This window comes from Colobus angolensis, unplaced genomic scaffold, assembly GCF_000951035.1.
Source record: "Colobus angolensis palliatus isolate OR3802 unplaced genomic scaffold, Cang.pa_1.0 Scaffold326, whole genome shotgun sequence".
Taxonomy (NCBI): domain Eukaryota; kingdom Metazoa; phylum Chordata; class Mammalia; order Primates; family Cercopithecidae; genus Colobus; species Colobus angolensis.
Genome location: NW_012116555.1, coordinates 2,828,718 through 2,852,689, shown reverse-complemented (window position 1 = coordinate 2,852,689; position 23,972 = coordinate 2,828,718).

The window sequence follows — 23,972 nt, the reverse complement described above, 5'->3', positions numbered from 1 at the left end:
ATGTAAGGTCAGATATAATTGAGGTAGTCATGAATCAGACAGTCTGTGAGTCATTCGATAGTAATGATGACTGAGGCCCTAAATGTAGAGAAGGTAAATGCCTTGCATCACTCAGATCCACTTTTGATCTATGTTAAACTTAATCTAGCCTGTCAGTGGTTCTTTAAGTTGGTAGTCACTCAAGGAAAAGAAAGAGAAAGAAAGAAACAAAGAAACAAAGAAACTAACTTACAAAAAGAAATTTAGTAGTGTAAGATATTATATCTGCAGCTTATATGATTATTTGATTATACCAAAAACAGTTCCTCAGGAAAAATATGTTTATCATCTTCCTTCTCTATCAATCACTGTTAAGGTTCACTAATTCTCCACTACTCCTCAGGTCTCCATTCTTGAGAAATCAGGGCTCTTGGTGAGCTGTTGCTACAATTGACCAGTTATGTTTACCACTAGATATGATGGCACCAAGAGGTTCCACAGTGGATCAATCCCTGACTTCTCTACTCCATATGACCTTTTTTATGTAGCAGCAAGTCTATCACCTGATGAGAATCAGTGAATTGCCACTGCCAATAATTATTTCTTCCTCTGCTGGCCTGTAAGCATGGTGGGCCCACACGTTAAGAATGATTGCTGTCTCTTTAAGATGAATTGGCATATTACTGCACTTTTCTATTGTGGTATAATTTTATAGTTTAAGAGATTTTATTTATTTTCAACTATTTAATAAGTGTCCTGCTGTCACCTGTATGTGCAAACTACAATTCAGTGTCACTGAAGATTAGGATACACCAGAAAAAAGCTGGCAGGAGATAATTCTGGCAATATCATTAGAGACCAATTTGTGAAGAAGTTTAAAGTTCAAACAGTAGACAATGGGATGCTATTTAAGGATGTTTAAGCAACAAAGAGTTAGTCCAGGTGTATGATTTTGAAAACTAACTAAATGGCTTGGAGGGTTGAGGCTGAAGGAAGACAAAATGGTCAGTAGGATCTCAGTGATCCAGCTGAAGACCTAAAGAAAGGCAATAACAACTAGAAAGAGTGTGTTGAAACAGATTGGAGGAATATGTTCCAGAAACAGATGTTCAACTTTGCTAACTAATCAGGTGTTGGGGCTGAGAAAGGAGAGAGTCTCCTAATTGAGTTGAGTTTGCTCTGATCTCTCAGCTTTTTCTCATCTCTTAGTTTCTGTTGCCTGTCACTAAAGACTCAGAGGAGGCCCAGGACTCCAAAGGAATGAGAAATGTAGCTTTCTAAAACAGAACACGTGGGAATTTTCCAGACAAGTATTTTGCTGAGGTGCCGAGATACAATACAGAGCATTCGCCACAAAAAAAAAAAAAAAAAAAAAGCCAAAGTGCCAAAACCCATCACCTCAAACTGGATACATTTAGCACTTTGATTGTAGGGATTGTGCCACAGGTGTGTGTGTATCTATCTATCTATCCAAACTCATCATATGTATACACGTGTTCAAAGTGTATGCATATGTTCAAACTCATCAAGCTTGCACATACATTAAATATGTGCAAGGTTTTATTTATCAATTATACCTCAATAAAGTTTGTTTTTAAGTGCCAAACTCGCACATTTTCTAAGGCTTCAGCTAAAAATGGTTTCTTGTCTTTTCAGCACCTTCCCCACATCTCAGGTTCTCGGGTATACAAGCTTCAGAGATTGTTGGGAGGGAGGATTTTTGAAGATAACTTGTGAAATGTTTTATAAATCCCTTCTCATATGACTACAAAGAAGAAAGATGTATTGTGGATGGAGGAAACTAGATCCTCACTTTATGTCTGCTGAGGGATGCTTCATAGGGACCACTTGTGCAACTTAATAGGTATCTCTTGAAGATGGTTGACTCGATGAACTTTAAGTCTTAGTCCTATTATATATATTAATCCTATATATCAACATGTACATACATACATATATAATATGTATATGTTTATGTTTTATATATAATAGCTTATATATTATATAGCTTATATATTCATATTTACATTTAGTTTATAAATTTTGTTTATATTATAAAATATGTATAACATATATATACAGGCAACTTTCATATATATGTATATATATGCCAAGATATATTTCTATATATGAAAGTGGAGAGATAAACTACGACCAACATGATAAAGGAAAACTTGTTGAGTTGGGAAGGAGTCCTCTCATTCCACCCCCAGGATTTGTCAGCACAGAGGATTTGAGTGTTTTCTATGGGCCAGAGAATGACCACACGAAAGAGAGAGCCAGTGTGAGCCTGGCTTGAGACAGCTGTTATATGTGAGGGGCTTATAAGACTTTTATGCTCAGAAGAAAGGAGGCAGCTGGAGTTAAGTATATGAATTAAGTGTGTGAATTCATCAAAGAAATCAAAATGATTGAAATCAGTCATGAAGAGTCTGCACATAAAATACTTGAGAGCACCAACAATGAAGTGATAATAGAAGAAGGCTTAGGTAGCATTAGAACAATAAAGATCTAACTCTAAGAGTATGTTAACAATGACTCAGCTCCCTCTGGTTTCTGCTGTGTCTTATTTTCTCTTTTAAGGAAGCACAGTTTGAAAGAGTTGCCTGTAGTTGCCACCCTTACTTACTCAACTATTAATCTTTCTCCACCCACTCAGATCAGACTTTTTGCACCACTCCACTGAGAGTGCACTAATGAAGACCACTAATGTATGTACTAACGAAAGGTACCAATAACCTGGGTGGTGCCAAATACAATAGTTACTTTTCTATTCTCTCTTATTTGGATTTTCATTGGCCTCTGGCACAGGTGTCTACTTCTTTCTTCTTGACTTCAGTGATCCTACAGTCTTATTTCTCCTCCCTCACTGGTTGCCCTTCCTCAGACTTCTTTATGGGATCTACTTCCACAACTGGAAGTATAAGTAAGAATTTACCCAGAATCCGCTCTCGTCTCCTTTTACTCCTGTCTACTCTTTAACCCTAGGTATTATAGCCTAGTTCCTTGGGTTTAAGCATCTGTAACATGCTGAAGGCTACCAAATTGTGTCTCTGTTCTCCCCCCACCCATTCCTTCTTTCATTTCTTTATTCCTTTCATTCTTTTTTCTACAATTACTGTTTCAGTGCTTATATAGCATCAGGTGCTGAGACATAGACACAAGGGATTTAATTTGGGAAAAAAAGAGAGATTTGTCAAGAGACAAGAGGAAAGAGAAATTGCCTTTGTGCTAAGTAAATCAGCAGCTGAATCCCTAATGGGTTTCTATAGCTACTCTGTTAGTCACAAATAATAAATAAAAAGACCCTGATTGACTTAAACAGAAAAAAAGTTGGCTGGAAGTGTGGAGGATACCTTACAGAACCTACAGGGAGGCCACAGGCTATGACGAGAGCCAAGCGAGGCAGAGCTATGATTACCCAGACATCACTGATGGCTGGCCGTCACTTCTACACCTGGCATCATCCCTAGGTAGCATCTTGTTGCTGAGCTCTGGCCTCTACCACCACAAGCTGGACTATCCACACCACTGCAGGGATCATAGCAAAATTATTTACTAACGCTTTCCTTTGCCTCACTCTCTCAAGAATCAGACAGGGCTATCCTACTGGCCATGCTCAGATCACACAGCAGGTAGGGAAAGATGTTTCTAACATCTTTTCAGGTTCTGTCTAGGGCAGTCAGGTTGCCTCTTGTCTTGTCTTCCCACAGACTTGAGTATGAATGTTGATCATCTGAAACATCAAAGAATGAATAGATGCAGTTCCAGAGAAGGCAGGCTGTACGGAAAAGGTGGAAGTGACTCTGACTCTTTGGGCTTTCATTCCTACCTCTGCCTTCAATCAGCATGTGAGTTATATAAATCATTCATCCTCCCCAGGCCATTCGTTGTTGACTTTGCTACAAAATGAAGCTGTTGCTTCCACGTGTTTTCTTGTCCTTTCCAGTGCTAAGATTCTCTAGGCAGCATCATATAGCCAAGAAATTATGTCAGTAAACCAAATCATGCCAAAGTTTGCAACATTTTATCACTTATGACTCTTCTTGGAAAGCCCTTAGAGCATAACGTAGATCAGAATATCTTCACTAGGTGTTATAAAGGTAGAAGAATACAAATGAGAAGTAGTAAAGGTGAGACATATATACACTGGCCAGATGAACTGAAATGAGACTCAGAGACAATATGCCAACACTGTGGTTATGTTTATGCGCCTGAAAAAAAAAGAAAAAAAAAATGCCAGGGGAACCAGTTTTCCCTCTTAAACAGTTCAACAGAAATACAGAAAATATCACAGTAAAAAAGCGGTTTATGTCAACACATACATCAGCTAGAGGTAACAGGCTAAATACAACTAGGTTTCTGTTCCACAGAGATGTCTCCAGAGCTAGAAAGTTCTGTAAAGATGAGCAGAAACTGTAACTGATGCCAGATCTATCTTCTGTGACATTATCTTAGAAGGCCATAGAGCAAAGCATCAGTAACTCTGAAAGTTGAAATACTCTGTAGGTTTTTTGAATAATAAGTGTTAGGAAACTAGAAGAAGACAGCAAAATAGGATTATTCTTAGGTTTTTTATGGTCTCATAAATACACTAGAGAGGAAAATTAAGTTAAACCTGAAAGGTAGAAGATAATTTAAATTTGTATTTGTTCTTGGTACCTGAAAATGTAATCAATCATTTTGGCCAATAGACAAGTAAATTCAAATTGCAAACTTGGGTTTATTTGAGATCTTACTGATATTTTCCAAGGTAACAAATACTGCTATCCAGGGGAGCATCTTTTTCTCATGACACCAATTATTTAGGGTAGAGTACTCAGTTTAGGAATCGATAAATAGTAGGAGAGAAAACTGGTTAATGATGTACCAGGACATAATCTTTTAGAGAAGCACCTACAACCTCCGTTTTCTTACAAATATTTATTTGCATTATAACTTGACAAGACTGCTTTATTTTTATATATAAAAAGTAAAAAGTAAAGTTTTCTTCAATTCAGAGAGACAGTTATTTCAGGCAGTACATACTTGTGTGGCTTATATTTATCTTTACTCTTTATTTTTTCATGACTGGGAAATAGCTAATGCATTTCATGCTTGTACTCATTAATGATATTCCATTCCAGTATCAAGAAAGAAAGATACTTTTTGATAAAACAATGTTTGATGATTGGACCAAGGCAATTGAGACTTGGGAAAACACCCTGTTATTCAAGAGGCTTGGGAGGGTAAAAATGAAGAACTCTGTGCTAGCATGGCACTTTGGCCTTTCTGCTGGTGAACCAAAGACAAACATGACCATATGTGTCCTTCAATCATGAAAGTCTCATAGAAAAGAGCAATGTGTGTCCCAAAACCATGAGAAGTACTATGAAGGGGATTTCCCAAAGGGCAGATGCCTTGAGACTGACACGGGTGAGGGACCTATCACAGAGGAAATAGTCAACATGGTTTTTCTAGAGGGGTTACTCCTCTAGGATAATTGGAATTTAATATAGCAATGCCAAAAGAGGCAATGCTTACCATTTCATAGTTTGTATTGAATGGCTAGTTTCAGGAATCAGCAACTGTTACTATCATATATCTTTCCCACTACTCTCATACTCTAAGCTCCAATTATGTACAGCCACTGACATATCTCCTAACACACCATACACTCTCCCAGCTCTGTATGTGTGCATAGGCCAGTGTCTTACTCTTGAATACCTTCAACTAGTATGTGTTGACCCCCATTGACCTTGTGCGATGATGAGTTTCTCCAGGACCAGGATTAGGTATATCATTAAGCCACACTATAGTATCATATGCACTGTAAGTTTTTGGCATTTGTGAAATGAATAAGAAGACAAAAAAGGAAGTGTGGAGCAGGGAGTAAAATCAGGTGCTCTGGAGGCACGCTGCTGAATTTGTATTCCATTATCTTCCATTCATCGTCTGAACGATATTGAGCAAGTTGTATAACCTTCCAGTGATTCTACTTCCAAATGTATGATAGGACTTTGGTGAGGATTCTATGTGATAATGCATGAAAGTCTCCTAGAATGGCATCTGACGCATACTAACCATAACTATTAGGTGTGCATAACTTAAAAAATTGTTGGATAGATGTTTGTGGCAGAGGCAATAATTATTCTCACATATTACATTTGCTTACCTGAATTGCCTATTACAGTTAGGCAGGGGTATATGATACATTCTAACCATCAGGCTATAACTAATGAGCCACGAGCTGAAGTTTGAGTCTCTATGCTTTATGTTGCCCTGCCACAGAAATGGTACAGGCATATATCGAGATGGAAAAGCCATAAATCTCAGGCAGTCTGGATAAACTTAGTTTTTTCTAACAATTGAGATTTGAGAATTTATTGTTACATCAGCATTACATTATCCTGTTACATTTTCCTGGCCAATTCAGAATTACACTGGAGTTTTAACTGTCTACTTTATATATTTATCTTACCTTTGATGAAAACAAGCGAGTAGTGGAGACAGCAAGAGTGGCATCGCTTGCAATGGCTTGAGGAGTAAAGTGGGTGTAAAGACAGACTGTGGTGGGGATAGAAGAGAGGAGGTAAGAGAAGGAACAATGTGGCATGCCATCTTGAGTCAGGTATTGTTGTAATCAGTAAAACATTGTCTAAGCTTTTAAAAAGCCTTATATAATAATCAAAGTGATGTCATAGTCTCTTACCTGGGTTGTGTTTTATTTTCCCCTATGAGTAAAATTAAAAACTCAAGAATTTGGAAAAAATAAGAATTATTTACTGTTTTTATAAGATTATATTAGTAAACACAAACAAATAATTGCATTTTTAAACTTTCTCTAGAAATAGAGCATTGTGGTCATAGGTAGGTGTGGATCAATGGTTTCTTTGAAAATCTGATTAAATAATATGAACTTTTTCCTTAGGGAAAAGTGAAGACGCCCACATAAATACAGTTTCAAAGAATCCTGGACCCAGAATTACAAATCTTGGGTTGTTAGTTTCTATATCAAATCCTGGTTTGAAACTCAGAAATCCCTTGAAAGGAATTCCCTAATAATCTTCATTAATCAGTTTGGCAACAGTTAGCAACAGTATAAGCACTGTGAGGAATATAGGTATGCCATGAACACTTAAGTTAGTGTAAACTGCTTTGGAGTGCAAGTAGTCAATATTCATCAAACTGAAAAATGGCCACATTCTCTGAGCTATCAATTCTATGAATAAGAACTATCCCTACAGATCCACTTGCAAATTTATGTCTCATATATATATTTAAGGATCTTTATTGTAGCCTTGTTTGCAATAGCAAAAATACCTGAAAATAATGACCACAGACAAGGCACTGGTAAAAAATTATTTTAGCACCTGTATATACAATATTATACTCTTTGACTAGTAAAAAGAATGAAGTTGATGCATATGTACTAACCTGGGAATACAACCTGTTTCTTTAAATCAAGAAACAACTTTGCATATCAAATGGTTAGATAATATTTACTAAGTGGTGTGTGTGTCTATACTGTACAGAAAAGAAAATATGAGCATTATGCAATTCATATAGGAAAACCTGAAGAAAGCAAAACTTTAATTTCAAAAACTTAGGTATCTTTAAAATGCTATATATATAATTTCATATATGTATATATGATTTCATATACATATATACACACACGCAGATACACACACATTCCTTACACAGATATCACAAACTTCTTTCTCACAATTTTGGTACATTGAGGGTAGAACAAGCTCTGAAAATACAACTTATTTATCAAGACCCAGATGACAAAACGTCAAATTTAATTAACGTACCATGTGGTATCCCACTAATTGTTTCTAGATGTGTAACATAAATACTTACACTACTTTAACCTTTCAAACACCAACAGACTATATTTGGCAATGTTGGCAGCTTTATTAAGAGAACTGTTAGTGATGCTAAGAAAGTATGCTCCCTTTCAGCTGAGCCTGACAACATTTGATACATAGGCCATGTTGACAGTTGCACCAGCTGGATCATTTTTGGATCCTTACAGTAGACAAATCCGTCAAAAAAGTGAACTAGTCAGTGTGTGTATCTACAGAGTCACAAGTGTGACCGACATTTTTTCAGTGATGCTAGGATCATGTCTCTCTGGGGGAAAATACTGATATTTATAGTAGATTTATGAAGAAATGCTGGTTAAAATATCCTAAAACCCATAAATATAATTATAGGAAAATCTACAGTAATTTTCTATTTTTACTAAGATAAATTTTTCTCAAAATGCACTTTATTTTATATGTCGATATCCAATTGTGATTGTGGTGGTACTGATTGTTGCATTTTGTTCTGAAATAATTCTAATTTTTTTTAGTGCATAAAATGTTTAGTATATAAAAAGTGGCATGAGGTTAGTTGGATGGAGTTGAGGCACACAGAGTTGATCCTCTCAGCATTAACCTCCAGTCTTCCCAGAAGCACAGTCATTGACACAAGATGGGATGCTGGACTCCTGGTGAGATCCACACACAAGGTTCATATTTACGTATTAAGAGTAGGCAAAGGCCTCCTCTCTTGGCTCTCACACCACAGTCCCACTTCTGTAAAATTTCTCTATATGGGTTTATTTGCTGGACTGACCTGAGTATAAATCTGACTGGGAAGGGAGGGAAAAACAAAACAAAACAAAACAAAACAAAACAAAACAAAACAAAACTCACTTTATCATACATGTGAGAGATTTGTTGGACTGCTTACCTGCAATTGAGTTGACAGTTTTCTATATTTTATCAGTTGCCCAAAAACTGAGAACTTGTCATAGTTAAGCCATTCGTTCTAGGGTTGTCTGAATTAATTCATGAATTAAGCCAATCTTTTCTCTCTCAGTCTATGTTCTAAAGTCTCTTATTTAATAGTATTCATTTCTATCATTTGTTTTAGAAAGTAAGGAATTGTGATATAGGTTATTAATTTAGATGAGAAATATCTCAGAGTTTCTGATAATGTATTGCTTATTTAGAAAAATGTTGTGCATCTCTGTGATATTTCTTTCCTAGGATAAAGTGGAACTTCTCAAGAAGTACACAGATAAACAAATCTGTGAACTTCAGACTACCTATGGTGAAAGCAAAATGTGCATTGTGGCTAAACAAAAAGATAACTCTTTGTTTCTGCACCTGGAGTTGTCTATTAATAGGAGTCAACAAATTACTGGGTTAAGTAGACCTCCTGCAGAAATCAGCAAGTGATATAAGAGAAAAGACTTTTATTAAACAGAAAATTTTAATGCCTACCTAGTGGAGGATAAAATTGACATGACTCAAGAATTAATTAAGCCATTTCTGAAGTTCTCTTTCAGTTTCTAAATACAGGGAAAAAAGTCAACTTAATCATAGGCAAATATTCTAAGAAACAGAATTATCTCATGCTAATTCACCTGTCTCACTTAACATCCAGCTACCACCCAGCAGCTGTCAAACATGTAGTTTGAATGATGGGATCTGCTCTAAGCAAAGAATTTGATTATTCCTAAGTCACTCAAAGTGTATTAGTTACACCTGGAAAAATTATGGAATTTTTCAAATTTAATCTGTGTGGATACTCTAAGCTTTTGAGTTGGACAAGAAAGTCTACCATGATGATTTTGGAGCTGAAGTTTTTCTGAGGTCTGAGTTCAGATATCACTAAGAGGTAATGACAGATACTATAGTATAAGCCTTTTGCTTAGCCTCTGTGTTAGTCCGTTTTCACACTGCTCTAAAGATACTACCTGAGACTGGGTAATTTATGAACAAAAGAGGTTTAATTAACTCACAGTTCTGCATGGGTGAGAAGGCCTCAGGAAATTTGCAATCATGGCAGAAGGGAAAAAACGTATTAACATGGCAACAGAAGAGAAAGAGAGAGTGCAGGAGAAACTACCACTTTTAAATCATCAGCTCTCAGGAGAACTCCTTCACTATCAATAAAACAGCATGGGGAAAACCATCCCCTTGATCCAGTCACCTCCCACAGGATCCCTCCCTAAATATGTGGAGATTACAACTTGAGATGAGATTTGAGTAGGAATGTGGAGTAAAACTATATCATTCTGCACTTGGCCCCTCCCAAATCTCATGTCCTTTTCACATTTCAAAACCAATAATGCATATCCAACAGTCCCCCAAAATCTTTTTTTTTTTTTTTTTTCTGAGACAAGGTCTCCTTCTGTCACTCTGGCTGGAATGCAGTGGAATAATCTCAGCTCACTGCACCTTCTGTGTATTAGTTCATTTTCACACTGCTCATAAAGACATACCCGAGACTGGGTAATTTATATGGAAAAAGGGTTTAATGGACTTACAGTTCCCACACAATCATGGGGAAAGCCAAGGAAGAGCAAGTCACATCTTATAAGGATGGCAGCAGGCAAAAAGAGAGAGCTTGTGCAGGAAAACTCCATCAGCTCTTGTGAGAACCATCAGCTCTTGTGAGACTTATTCACTATCATGAGAACAGCATGGAAAAGACCTGCCCCCGTGATTCAATTCCCTCCCACTGGGTCCCTCCCACAACAAGTGGAAATTCAAGATGAGATTTGGGTGGGACAGAACCAAATCATATTTCACCCTCCCCAGCCCCAAATCTCATGTCCTCACATTTCAAAACCAATCATGCCTTCCCATCAGTCCCCCAAAGTACTAACTCATTTCAGCATGAACTCAAAAGTCCATAGTCCAGAGCCTTATCCAAGACAAGGCAAGTACCTTCTGCCTATGAACCTGTAAAATCAAAAGCAAGTTAGTTACTCCCTAGATACAATGGAAGTACAGGCATTGGATAAATGCAGGCATTCCAAATGAGAGAAATTAACCAAAACAAAAGGGCTACAGGTCCCATGCCAGTCCCATATCCAGAGGGGCAATCAAATCTTAAACGTCCAAAATGATCTCCTTTGACTGCATGTCTTACATTAAGGTCACGCTGATGCAAGAGGTGGGCTCCCACAGCCTGGGCAGCTCCACCTCTGTGGCTTTGCAGGATATAGCTCCTCTGTTCGCTGCTTCCACAGGCTAACGAGTATCTGTGGCTTTTTCAAGCACACGGTGTAAGCTATCAGTGGATCTACCATTTTGGGGTCTGGAAGATGGAGGCCCTCTTCTCAGAGCTCTACTAGGCAGTGACCCAGTATGGACACCGTGTGGGGGCTCTGACCCCACATTTCTATTCTGCATTGTCCTAGCAGAATTTCTCCATGAGAGCTTCACCCCTGCAGCAAACTTCTGCCTAGGCATCCAGGCATTTCCATACATCCTCTGAAATCTAGACGGAGGTTCCCAAATCCCTATTCTTGACCTCTTGCACTGGCAGGCTCAAAGCCATGTGGAAGCTGCCAAGGCTTGAGGCTTGCACCCTCTGAAGGCACAGCTCTATGTTGGCCCCTTTCAGCCATGGCTGGAGCATCCAGGATGCAAGGCACCAAGTCCTCGTCTCATGTGTGTCCATGTGAAGAGAGTCCAACAAACAGGCTTTGTGTGAGCAATAAGGCTGTCTATTTCACCTGGGTGCAGGTGGGCTGAGTCCGAAAAAGGAGTCAGCAAAGGGTGATGGATTATCATTAGTTCTTATAGGTTTTGGGATAGGCGGTGGAGTTAGGAATAATGTTTTGTGGGCAGGGGGTGGATCTCACAAAGTACATTCTCAAGGGTGGGGAGAATTACAAAGAAACTTTTTAAGGGTGGGGGAGATTACAAAGTACATTGATCAGTTAGGGTGGGACGGAAACAAATTACAAGGGTGGAATGTCATCAGTTAAGGCTATTTTCACTTCTTTTGTGGATCTTCAGTTGCTTTAGGTGATCTGGATGTATACATGCAGGTCACAGGGAATATGATGCCTTAGCTTGGGCTCAGAGGCCTGACATTCCTGTCTTCTTATATTAATAAGAAAATCAAAACAAAATAGTGAAGGGTTGGAGCGGTGATAAATTTTGGGGGTGGTATGGAGAGATAATGGGCAATGTTTCTCAGGGCTTCTTCGAGCAGGATTGGGGTGGTGTGGGAACCTACAGTGGGAGGGATTCAAATGAAGAAAGATTTTGTGGTAAGGGGTAATATTGCGGGGTTGTTGGAAGAAACATTGGTCATATAGAATGATTGCTGATGGCCTGGATATGACTTTGTATAAATAATGGAAGACACAAAGTCTGAGTAAGAGAAAGAGGAAAACAAATACTAAAGGATTAAGAATTGAGAGGACCCAAGACATCCAATTAGAGAGTGCCGAAGGGGGTTCAGCATAATTACTTGCTTGGTTGGTGAGTTTTTGTGCTCTATCCTTGACAGAGTCCTCCTTTTTAAGTTGGAGGCTGAGCTTGGTGAGGTGTGTTTTTAAAAGACCATTAGTCCGTTCTACCTTTCCTGAAGATTGAGGATGGTAAGGGGTATGAAGGTTTCACGGAACACCAAGAGCCTGAGAAACTGCTTGGGTGATTTGACTAGTAAAGGTCGATCTCTTGTTGGACTGTATAGAAGTAGGAAGGCCAAACCCAGGAATTATGTCTGACAGAAGGGAAGAAATGACTGTGGTGGTTTTTTCAGACCCTGTGGGAAAGGCCTCTACCCATCCAGTGAAAGTGTCTACCCAGACCAAGAGGTATTTTAGTTTCCTGACTCGAGGCATGTGAGTAATGTCAATTCTCCAGTCCTGGGTGGGGGCAAATCCCCGAGCTTGATGTGTAGGGAAGGGAGGGGGCCTGAATAATCCCTGAGGAGTAGTTGAATAGCAGATGAAACACTGAGAAGTGATTTCCTTAAGGGTGGATTTCCATGATGGAAAGGAAATGAGAGGTTCTAAGAGACAGGCTAGTGACTTGTAACCTACATGGAAGAGGTTATGAAAAGACAATAGAATAGAATGGGCCTGTGAGGCTGGATGGAGATATTTTCCTTGGTCCAAGAACCATTTGCCTTGTGTGGGAAGAGATTGATAGGTGGAAGTTTCAGCGAGGGAGTAGGTGGGAGTGACCAGATGAGGAGAAAAATTGCCATAAGGGATAGGAGTTGGAACCCTAGCTGCTTTTTTAGCTACCTTATCAGCATAAGCATTACCCTAAGCGATGGGATCTAATGCTTTTTGATGGCCCTTGCAGTGAATGACTCCAGCTTCCTTTGGAAGTAAAGTGGCCTTGCGAAGAGTTTTTATTAAAGAGGTATTAATGATGGAGGATCCTTGTGTAGTGAGGAAACCTCTTTCAGCCCATAAAACAGCATGGTGGTGAAGGATTTGGAAGGCATATTTAGAGTCAGTATAAATATTGATGCAATCTTCCTTTGCAAGAGTGAGGGCTTGAGGTGAGGCAATGAGTTCATCTTGCTGAGAGGGAGTGGAGGGGGGCCAGAGTGGTAGCCTCAGTGATAGATGTGGAAGATACATAGCCTGCCTTTGTTGGTGAGTGGCAATTAGGCCTGCTGGAACTTTCATTGATAAACCAAGTGTGATCAGGGTGAGGAACAGGAAAGAAGGATATATGGAGAAATGGTGTGAATGTCAGATGAATTCAAGAGATATAGTCATGGGGGTCAGGTGTGGTATCAGGAATAATGTGGGAAGCCGGATTGAAGTCTGGGCCAGGAACAATAGTAACTGTGGGAGACTCAACAAAGAGTGAGTATAGCTGAAGGAGCCAGAGGGCAGAAAATACATGTATCAGGTGCGAGGAAGAAAATAGATTTTGAAAATTATGGGAAATGTAGAGGGTGAGTTGAGCATAGTTTGTGATTTTGAGGGCCTCTAAAAGTATTAGGGTGGTGGCGGCCATCTCATGGAGACATGATGGCCAGCCTAAAACAGTAAGGTCAAGTTGTTTGGACAGAAAGGCTACAGGGCACAGTCTTGGTCTTTGTGTAAGAATTCCGACCACACAGCCCTGCACTTTGGCTGTGTGTAATGGAAAAGGGTTGGGATGAGTGAGGGAAAGCTAGTGTGGGGTCAGTTTCTAGGGCTGTTTTTAAGGAATGTAAAGGAGTGGCAAAAGGATTTAGTATCTATGGGGTCAGCTAGGTTTGCTTTTGTGAGTTTATATAATGGTTTAGTCAGTATAGTAAAACTAGGTATCCAAAGGCAGAAGTACCTAACCATGCCTAGGAAGGCAAGGAGTTGTTGTTTTGTAGCGGGGGTTGGGGTTTGGGAGATTAGCCAAACACAATCAGCAGGGAGAGCACATGTGTTTTCATGAAGAATTATGCCAAGATAGGTAACAGATGAGGAAGAAATTTGGGCTTGACTGAAGTAATGGGGACTGTCTGTGAAGCCTTGCCACAGTACAGCCCAGGTAATTTGCTGAACCTGATGGGTGTCAGGATCAGTCCAAGTGAAAGTGAAGAGAGGCTGGGATGAAGGGTACAAAGGAATAGTAAAGAAAGCATGTTTGAAATCCAGAACAGAATAATGGGTTATGGAGGGGTAGTGGAGGGAGGTATTGAGGTTAGGAGGGTATATGGGTTGGGCACCATGGGATGGATAGGCAAGACAATTTGGTTGATAAGGTGCAGATTCTGAACTAACCTGTAAGGCTTGTTCAGTTTTTGGACAGGTAAAATGGAGAAATTGTAAGGAGAGTTTATAGGCTTTAAAAGGCCATGCTATAACAGGTGAATGATAATAGGTTTTAATCCTTTTAAAGTGTGCTGTGGGATGGGATATTGGTGTTGACTGGGGTAAGGGTGATTAGGTTTTAATGGGATGGTAAAGGGTGCATGATCAGTCACCAAGGAGGGAGTAGAGGTTTCATATACTTGTGGTTTAAGGTGGGGAGATACAAGGAGAGGATGTGAAGGAGGCTTTGAACTGGGACAAAAGGTGGCAATGCGGTGTGGCTGTAGCCCAGGAATAGTCAGCGAAGCAGATAATTTAGGTAAAATGTCTCAAACTAATAAGGGAGCTGGGCAGGTAGGGCTAACGAAAAAGGAGTTCATTAAAGGGTGTTGGCTAAGTTGGCACCAGAGTTGGAGAGTTTTAAAAGGTTTTGAAGCTTGGCCGTCAATACCCACAGCAGTTATGGGGCAAGGGAAACAGGCCCTTGACAAGAAGGTAATGTAGAGTTGGTAGCCTCCATATTGATTAAGAAGGGGATGGACTTACCCTCCACTGTAAGAGTTACCCAAAGCATCTGTGATGGTCCTGATGGCTTCCAAGGCAATTGGGCAGTTCCAGTCTTCAGCCTCTAAGCCGAGAAGATGTGGGAAGGAGTCAGTCAGAGAGCCTTGGGCCAGAGTTCCAGGGACTCTGGGAGTGGCTCCCAGGTGAGTTGAACAGTCCGATTTTCAGTGGAGTGCTGCACAGATGGGTCATGGCTTAGGAGGAATCCTGGGCTGTGGGCATTTCTTGGCCCAGTGGCCAGATTTCTGGCACTTGTAACAAGCTCCTGGGGGAGGAGGTTCTGCAGGAACCTCTGGCAGATGCAGTTCAGGTGTTTGGAGTTCTTGTGTGCTGGAGATGTGGCTGGGGTTTGTCTCAGAGTGGAGGCAAGGAATTGCAACTCAGAAATACATTGCTACTTGGCTGCCTCTACTCTATTATTGTCCACCTTGAAGGTGAGGTTAATTAAGTCCTGTTGTGGGGTTTGAGGGCCAGAATTTAATTTTTGGAGTTTTATTTAATGTTGGGAGCAAATTGGGTAATAAAAGGCATATTAAGAATAAGGCGGCCTACTGGCCCCTCTGGGTCTAGGGTGCTAAAGCGTCTAAGGTTGCTGCTAAGCAGGCCATGAACTGGGCTGGGTTTCTGTCTTTACCTTGGGTAGTTTCTTTAAGTTTGTCATAATTAACAGCTTTGTAAGCTGCTTTTTTAAGCTCTTCAACTAGGCAGGAAACCATGTAATCTCACCTAGCTATACCTGGGGAATTTGCCTGATAGTTCCACTGGGGATCTTCTTGGGGAACTGCTCTAATGCCTTCCTGGAGGTCTGGCTCATGAAGCCAGCAGTTATCAGCATGAGACTGGGCTACAGAAAAACTCTTTCCCTTTTATCTGGGAAGAGGGAAGAAGTTAGGATGACATTTAAGTCACTCCAGGTTAAATTGTAGGACAGAGTTAGATATCGGAATTGTTGTATATATTTAGTGGGATCTGATGAGAAAGAGCCTAAATACTGGCCGATTTAGGAAAGGTCTGATAGAGAAAAAGGCACATGTACCCTGACTATGCCTTCAGCTCCAGCCACATCTCTGAGAGGAAATTGTTGAGCAGTGGGGGAGAACTAGTTGCTGAATAAAACTGTAAACCAGACTGGGTGGGGGGAGGGGAGGTAATAGAAGGGTTATAGGGTGGGGGAGCAGAGGCTGAAGAGAGTTGGAGCCTGATTCAGCCTGATGGGGAGCGACCTGAGGGAGAGCAGTCTGGGGAGGAGGTGAGAGATCAGATGAGTCTGTAGAAAAGAAGGATTCAAAGGACTCAGAACTTGGGGTGGAGACTGAAAGAACAGACAGGAGAGTAAGAAGAAAGATTTGGGATGAGTCTCACTGGGAGCAGAGACTAGGGAGAGACCAATGTGTAAAATAATACCTGGATGTCAGGCACCTCAGACCATTTGCCCATTTTTTGACAAAAATTATCTATATCTTGTAGGATAGACAAATTGAAAGTGCCATTCTCTGGCCACTTGGAATTACTGTCGAGTTTGTACTGGGGCCAAGAGGTATTGCAGAAGAAAATAAGATGCTTAGATTTTAGGTCATGTGAGAGTTGAGGAGGTTTTAAGTTCTTGAGAACACAGGCTAAGGGGGAAGAAGGAGGAATGGAGGGTGGAAGGTTGCCCATAGTGAAAGAGGCAAGTTTAAAGAGAAGGGTAGAGACATGGAGAAAAGGAGTGGGTAGAGACACGGAAAGAAGGGGTGGGGGTTGCTTGCCCCCTGGGAAAGTGGAGAAGGGGTGGGTAGAGACATGGAGAGAAGGGGTGGGGGGTGCTTGTCACCCTGGAAAGTGGAAAACGGATAGAGACATGGAGAGAAGGGGTGGGGTGAGCAGCCAAAGCAAGCATCCCCACAATTGACTTGCCACCAAGGGAATGTAGGTGAATGACCAAGGCAGGCATCCCCACAGAGATCAGACAACAGTGGCATGTGGGTGAATAATCAGGCAGGTGTCCCCGCAATGATTAAACACCAAGGGAAGGCTGCCTTCCTGACTCTGTGACTGGCGCCGGAGTTTTGGATCCACGGATAAAATGTGTCCCTTTGTCTCTACCAGAAAATAGAAGGAATTGAAATTAAGAGAAGGGAGAGACTGAAGGGTGATGCCAAGATTGAAAGTAGAAAGAGGTTGAAGGATAGTGAGAGAGGTTGGAGAAGAGAGTAAAAAGAGGCTGCTTACCTGATTTAAAATCTGTGAGATGTTCCTTGGGCTGGTTGATCTGAGGACCCGAGGTAGTAGGTGGATCTCTTCACTGAGTGAGGGTGAGGACAGAGGACTGGTCTCCCAAAGAGAGACGGACCTGGGTCTTCAGCACCAAATATCTCATGTGTGTCCATGTGAAGACAGTCCACCAAACAGGCTTTGTGTGAGCAACAAGGCTGTTTATTTCACCTGGGTGCAGATCGGTTGATTCCAAAAGCAGAGTCAGTAAAGTGTGGTGGATTATCATTAGTTCTTATAGGTTTTGGGATAGGCAGTGGAGTTAGGAGCAACGTTTGTGGGCAGGGGGCGGATCTCACAAAGTACATTCTCAAGGGTAGGGAGAATTACAAAGAACTTTCTTAAGGGTGGGGGAGATTAAAAAGTACATTGATCAGTTAGGGTGGGGTGGAAACAAATTACAAGGGTGGAATGTCATCAGTTAAGGCTATTTTCACTTCTTTTGTGGATCTTCAGTTGCTTCAGGTAATCTGGATGTATAGATGCAGGTCACAGGGGATATGATGGCTTAGCTTGGACTCAGAGGCCTGACAGTCCCTAGGCTGTGCATTGCACAGGGACCTTGGGCCCAGCCCATGAAGCCACTTTTTCCTTCTGGGCCTCCAGGCCTTTGATCCAAGGGGTTGCCATGAAGACCTCTGACTTGCCCTGGGAGACATTTTCCCCATTGTTTTGGGGATTAACATTCAGCTGCTCATTACTTATGCAAATTTCTGTATAAGTGATTTGAATTTCTCCTCAGAAATTGAAATTTTGTTTTCTATCACATTGCCAGGCTGCAAATTTTCCAAACGTTTATACCATGTTTCCTTTTTAAAACTGAATCCTTTAACAGCACCCAAGTCACCTCTTAAATGTTTGGCTGCTTAGAAATTCCTTCTGCCAGATATCCTAAATAATCTCATGATCAAAGTTCCACAAATCTCTAGGGCAGGTGCAAAATGCTGCCAGTATCTTTGCTAAAATATAACAAGAGTCACCTTTTCTCCAGGTCCCAACAAGATCCTTATCTCCATCTCAGACCACCTACGTTGGATTTTACTGACCATATTATTATCAACATTTTAGTCAAAGCCATTCAACAAATCTCTAGGGAGTTCCAAACCTCCCACATTTTTCTTTCTTTGACAAATCCCTACAAACTGTTCCAACCCCTGCCTGTTATCCAGTTCCAAAGTTACTTCCATATATTCAGGTATTTTTTTTTCAGCAGCACCCCAATCTAGTGGTACCAATTTACTGTATTAGTCTGTTTTCACACTGCTGATAAGAACATATTCAAGACTGGGTAATTTATGCAGGAAAAAGGTTTTAATGGACTTGCAGTTCCATGTGGCTGGGAAGCCTCCCAATCATGGCAGAAGGCAAGGAGGGGTTAGTAACATCTTATACGGATGGCAGCAGACAAAAAGAGAGAGCTTGTACAGGGAAACTCCCCCTTATAGAACCATTAGCTCTTGTGAGACTTATTCACAATCATGACAACAGCACAGGAAAGACCTGCCCCCATAATTCAATTACCTCCCGCCAGGTCCCTCTCACAACATGTGAGAATTCAAGACGAGATGTGGGTGGAGACATAGCCAAACCATATCACTTCACCTCCTAGGTTAAAGTGATTCTCATGCCTCAGCCACCTGAGTAGCTGAGACTATAGGCATGTGCCACCATGCTTAGCTAATTTTTGTAATTTTAGTAGAGATGGGGTTTTGCCATATTGGCCAGTGTGGTCTCAAACTCCTGGCCTCATGTGATCTGCAACCCTCGGCCTCCCTATGTGCTGGATTTACAGGCATGAGACTGTAAACTTTCACCGCACCGTCTCCCAAAGTCTTTACTCGTTCTGGAATTAACCCAAAAGCCCAAGCCCAAAGTATCATCTGAGACAAGGCAAGTCTCTTGCACCTATGAGCCTGTAAAATAAAAAACAAGTTAGTTATTTCCAAGATACAGTGGGGGTACAGGCATTGGGTTAATGTTTCTATTCTGAATGGGAGAATTTGGCCAAAATAAATTGGCCACAGGCCCCATGCAAGTCTGAAACCCAGTTGGGCAGTCATTTAATCTTAAAACTCCAAAATCTTCTTTGACTCCATGTCTCACATCCACGGCATGCTGCTGCAAGGGATAGGCTCCCATGACCTTTGGCAGCTTTGTCCATATGGCTCTGCAAGGTACAGCCCTTGTGCCTGTTTTCTTGGGCTAGTATTGAATGCCTGCAACATTTCCAAGCATACGATGCAAGCTAGCAGTGGTTCTACCATTCTGGGGTCTGGAGGAAGGTGGCCCTATTCTCACAGTTTCACTAGGCAGTGTCCCAGTGGGAACTCTGTGTGGGGGCTCCAACCCTACACTTCCCCTCTGAATTGCCCTAATAGAGGTTCTTCATGAGGATTCCACCCCTGCAGCAGACTTCTGTTGGGATATCCAGGCATTTCCATACATCCTCTGAAATTTAGGCAGAGGTTCCCAAACCTTAACTCTTTTCTTCTGCACACTGAAGGCCTGACATCATGTAGAAACTGCCAAGGCTTGGGGCTTACACCATCTGAAGCAACAGCCTGAGCTGTACCTTGGCCCCTTTTAGCCACAGCTATAGCTGGAGCTGCCAGGACACAGGGCATCAAGTCCTGAGGCTGCACAGAGCAGAAGCCCCTGGACCCAGCACATAAAACAATTTTCCGTCCTAGATCTCTGGGGTTGTGATGGGAGAGGCTGCTGCGAAGATCTCTGACATGCCCTGGAGACATTTTCCCCATTGTCTTAGCTATTAACATTTGAGTCCTCTTGCAAATATCTGCAACCATCTTGAATTCGAATTATTTCCCACAAAATGGGTTTTTCTTTTTTATGAAATGTTCAGGCTGCAGATTTTCCAAATTTTTATGCTCTTCTTCCCTTTTAAACTTAAGTTCCCATTTCAAACAATCTTTTTATGAACACATGTGAATGAATGCTTTCAGAATCAGCCAGGTCACCTCTTGAATGCTTTGCTCTTTAGGATTTTTTTCTGCTAGGTATCATAAGTCATCTCTCTCAAGTTCAGAGTTCCACAGATCTTTAGGCCAGGGGCAAAATGCTGCCACTATGTTTGCTAAGTCTTAGCATGAGTGACATTTATTCCAGTTCCCAAGAAGTATCTCATCTCCATCTGAGACCACCTCAGCCTGGTCTTTATTGTCCGTATCAGTATCAGTATTTTGGTCAAAACCATTCAAAAAGTCTCTAAGAAGTTCCAGACTTTCTCACATGTTCCTTTCTTCTTCTGAGCTCTCCAAACTGTTACAGCATCTGCCCCTTACCCAGTTCCAAAGTCGCTTCCATATTTTCAGGTTATGTTTATGGGAGTATCTCACTTTGCCATTACCAATTTTCTGTATTAGTCCATGCTCACACTGCTATAAGGATACTACATGAGATTAGGTAATTTATAAAGAAAAGAAGTTTAATTGACTTGCAGTAATTGACTCACAGGTCTGCATGTCTAGGGAGTCCTCAGGAAACTTACAATCATGACTGAAGGTGAAGGGGAAGCAAGGCACCTCTTATACTGCAGCACGATAAAGATTTAGAGAGAGAGAGTGAGAGAGGGAGAGAGAGGTAGGGAGAGAATGCAGGGAAAACTGCCACTTTTAAACCATCAGCTCTCATGGGAACTCCCTCACTATCATGAGAACAACATGGGGGAAAACTATTCCCATGATCCAATCGCCTCCTGCCAGGCCCCTCCCTTGATATGTAGGGATTAAAATTCAAGATGAGATTTGGGTGAGGACGCAAAGCCAAACCATAAGAGCCTCATTAGGGAAGGAAACCTCACCATAAGCTAAGTTTGGTGAGATGTCCCAGAATTCAGAAAAGCAGCAAGGAGTTGATATGATATTGATTCGATGATGTAATACAAAGTGAAAGAAGAATAATACCAATAATAATATCAACAAGGATATAATTTTAGTCGTAAGTGCTACATATTTGGAATTCTTTTGTATCATCACATTAATTATGATAACACAACTAGGAGTTGGATGATATTATTCTTTGTACTATTATTATTTCATCTACTTTATAATTGAGGAAACTGAGGTTTTACACAAGTTAAGAAAATGGCCTAATATCACTTTGCATTTAAATGGCAGTGACCAGCTTCTTAACTCTAACTACATTTCCCCAAGCTGTCCACCTGCAGAAAGAAATTTTTCAGAAGCAAGAAATTTGATGAACCTGACTGAAAAAACATGTAATGGGATTGGCTACAGAGAGACTAAGCTGTTGAGAACTGTCAGTACTAGAAGTTCTCACTAGAGTGACAAGTTCTCTCTAGTACTAAAGGTCCTCTAATGAGAGCCATTGTTAACAGAAAACCTTCAAAAAGCCTTACTAGAAGATCATGTTAGTTACGAAGCTCCTAAACACTTGCAACTCAAAATATGGTTTCCAGACTAGTTAATCATGTTTGTTATAAATTCAGAATCTCACAGCCCACCCTAGTCCCACTGAAACTGTATTATACCAGATTTTATTAATTTGCATAACAAACTAGATGATCCACATAGAAAATACAGTTTGAGAAGCCTGCCAAACATATCACCCATTGAATGTCATCAGAGATAGAAAATTACAGCTTTGTTTTCAATTTAACAAGATGATGTGGGGTGGGAATTTTTTAGATGAAAGTTTAACCTTTATAGAAATGTAATTACATTGTTATTAAGATAGGACACTCAAATTTGGCACAAGAAAGTCAGTGCCACTGTCTTTGACAGGAATTTCTAATACTGAACATATACTGCATGTGTGGAGTTAGTTAACAATCCATGAGGTTCTATCCTATCTATGGAGTAGCTTCTCAAAGGCACATGATACCACTGTGCCTTTTTAAGACAACTCAGATTCATCTTTAAGCAGTCAACCTAAAGTGTAATCAATGAAAAATGTTGTCATGGAGCAGCCAACCTAAAATGTAATCGATGAAATATAATCTGTTCACTTGGGAATTGCAGGTTGAAATGTGGAAAGGATGATGCCATAATAACAAATGCAAACTGAAAGTTGATGGTCTCAATAGAGTCTTGAAAAATGAAAGTTAGAAAGTAAGAATTTGTCATTGTCTTTTTAGCACCATTCAGAGGAGAAAGCATCTTCACCACTCACCAGAAATATTCCTCCACTAGACAGCTACATCCATTTACAACAGACAGTGTCTCACCAATGCTCCGCTGCTTGATGAATGACTGCTTAAGGCTACTCAACTATTTCTGTTCTAATCCCAAATTCATCAAGCAAACTTTTCTGATTTTAATTCCCCTCCTTGGGTCAGTTTCCCAACTGGTAAGAAGATGCATTTACCAGTTGGTGCATAAATCCAATCCTGGTTATAAATTATTTAAATGGCTTTCTTTTACAAATCTCTTCGGGCAAATTTGGTGATGTTAACCCTATCAAGCTGACCTAAAGATTCAAAAATTGCTAAAATGAGACATCAAACCTTAGATGAAGAGTAGCTGTGATTGTGCTCAAAATTCTAAAAGAGTTGGTCTAAAATAATTTATCAACATTAATCATTTAATCTATTCAACTATTTTTTAGTCAGTAATAGTATAGAACTTTGTACTGCTAACAACCATACTAGATCTGTGCAGTCTAAAATAGAGAAAATGTGGTGTGCATACTTCAGATAAAACTGTGCCTCCACAACTTCCACCCTGTTCTTAGTAACACCGAGGCAGGAGCTGAGTGCTCCAGGTGTTGTGGAGAAAGCCATTACTCTATTTTTTCTATGCCACAGTAAATAAATTATTTTGCTCTGGGATTAAACAGGGAGTTAAAGAGTTCCTGATTCTCCAAATGGGACTGCCTCACCACTGACCTTCATAACATCATTAGAAGATTGAAAGAGGTGTGGCTGTGCATTTTCTCTCATCGCTAGTATTTCTGGGCCTGAAGTGGGATGTTGATATCTTCTTTGCTGTCATCCTGGCTTGTCTGGTACCTAAGGATTTCCTGGGACCTGGGATTTTCCATGCTAAAATTGAGAAAGTCTGAGGCAAACTAGAATGAGTTGATTATCCTACTTCACTGCCACTTTTGAATCATTCTCTTTTCTTTCTTCATATAATTCCCTAGCTTTCTCATCTCATCTTAGACTGCCCATAACTCCTTCTTACTGCAGTCAACTGCAGCAGTGCTTTTCAAACTATCTGTGAAGGACCAATCTCCAGCCTCTAGTTTGCTTTGAATAAATATACACAAGAAAAAATAGATTACAATGAATAGAATGGGTATAACATGTAAGTAGAATTTTCTATTATTGCATTATGTTGACATAAAAATGGTAAAATTGCCATAAAGTGTGTAAATGGCTACTCTCAATTTCTATACTTACCTTACTATGAGTGAATAAACACTGAGGACTACATTTTGAGGAACACTTTTTTACATAACCTTGGATTGTTCTCCCTCATCTTTTAAAGATTTTACTTCCTGGTTCTCATTATTTTATCCAAAATTGCCCTTGTCATGATTCTTCGTGATTTCAGTATGTGTGTAAGTGATTCTCTCAACAACCTAGCCTCTCAGGTATCTTACCTATAATAATCTTGTTCTTCACTCTTCTTGAGACTCCCAAGTCTGT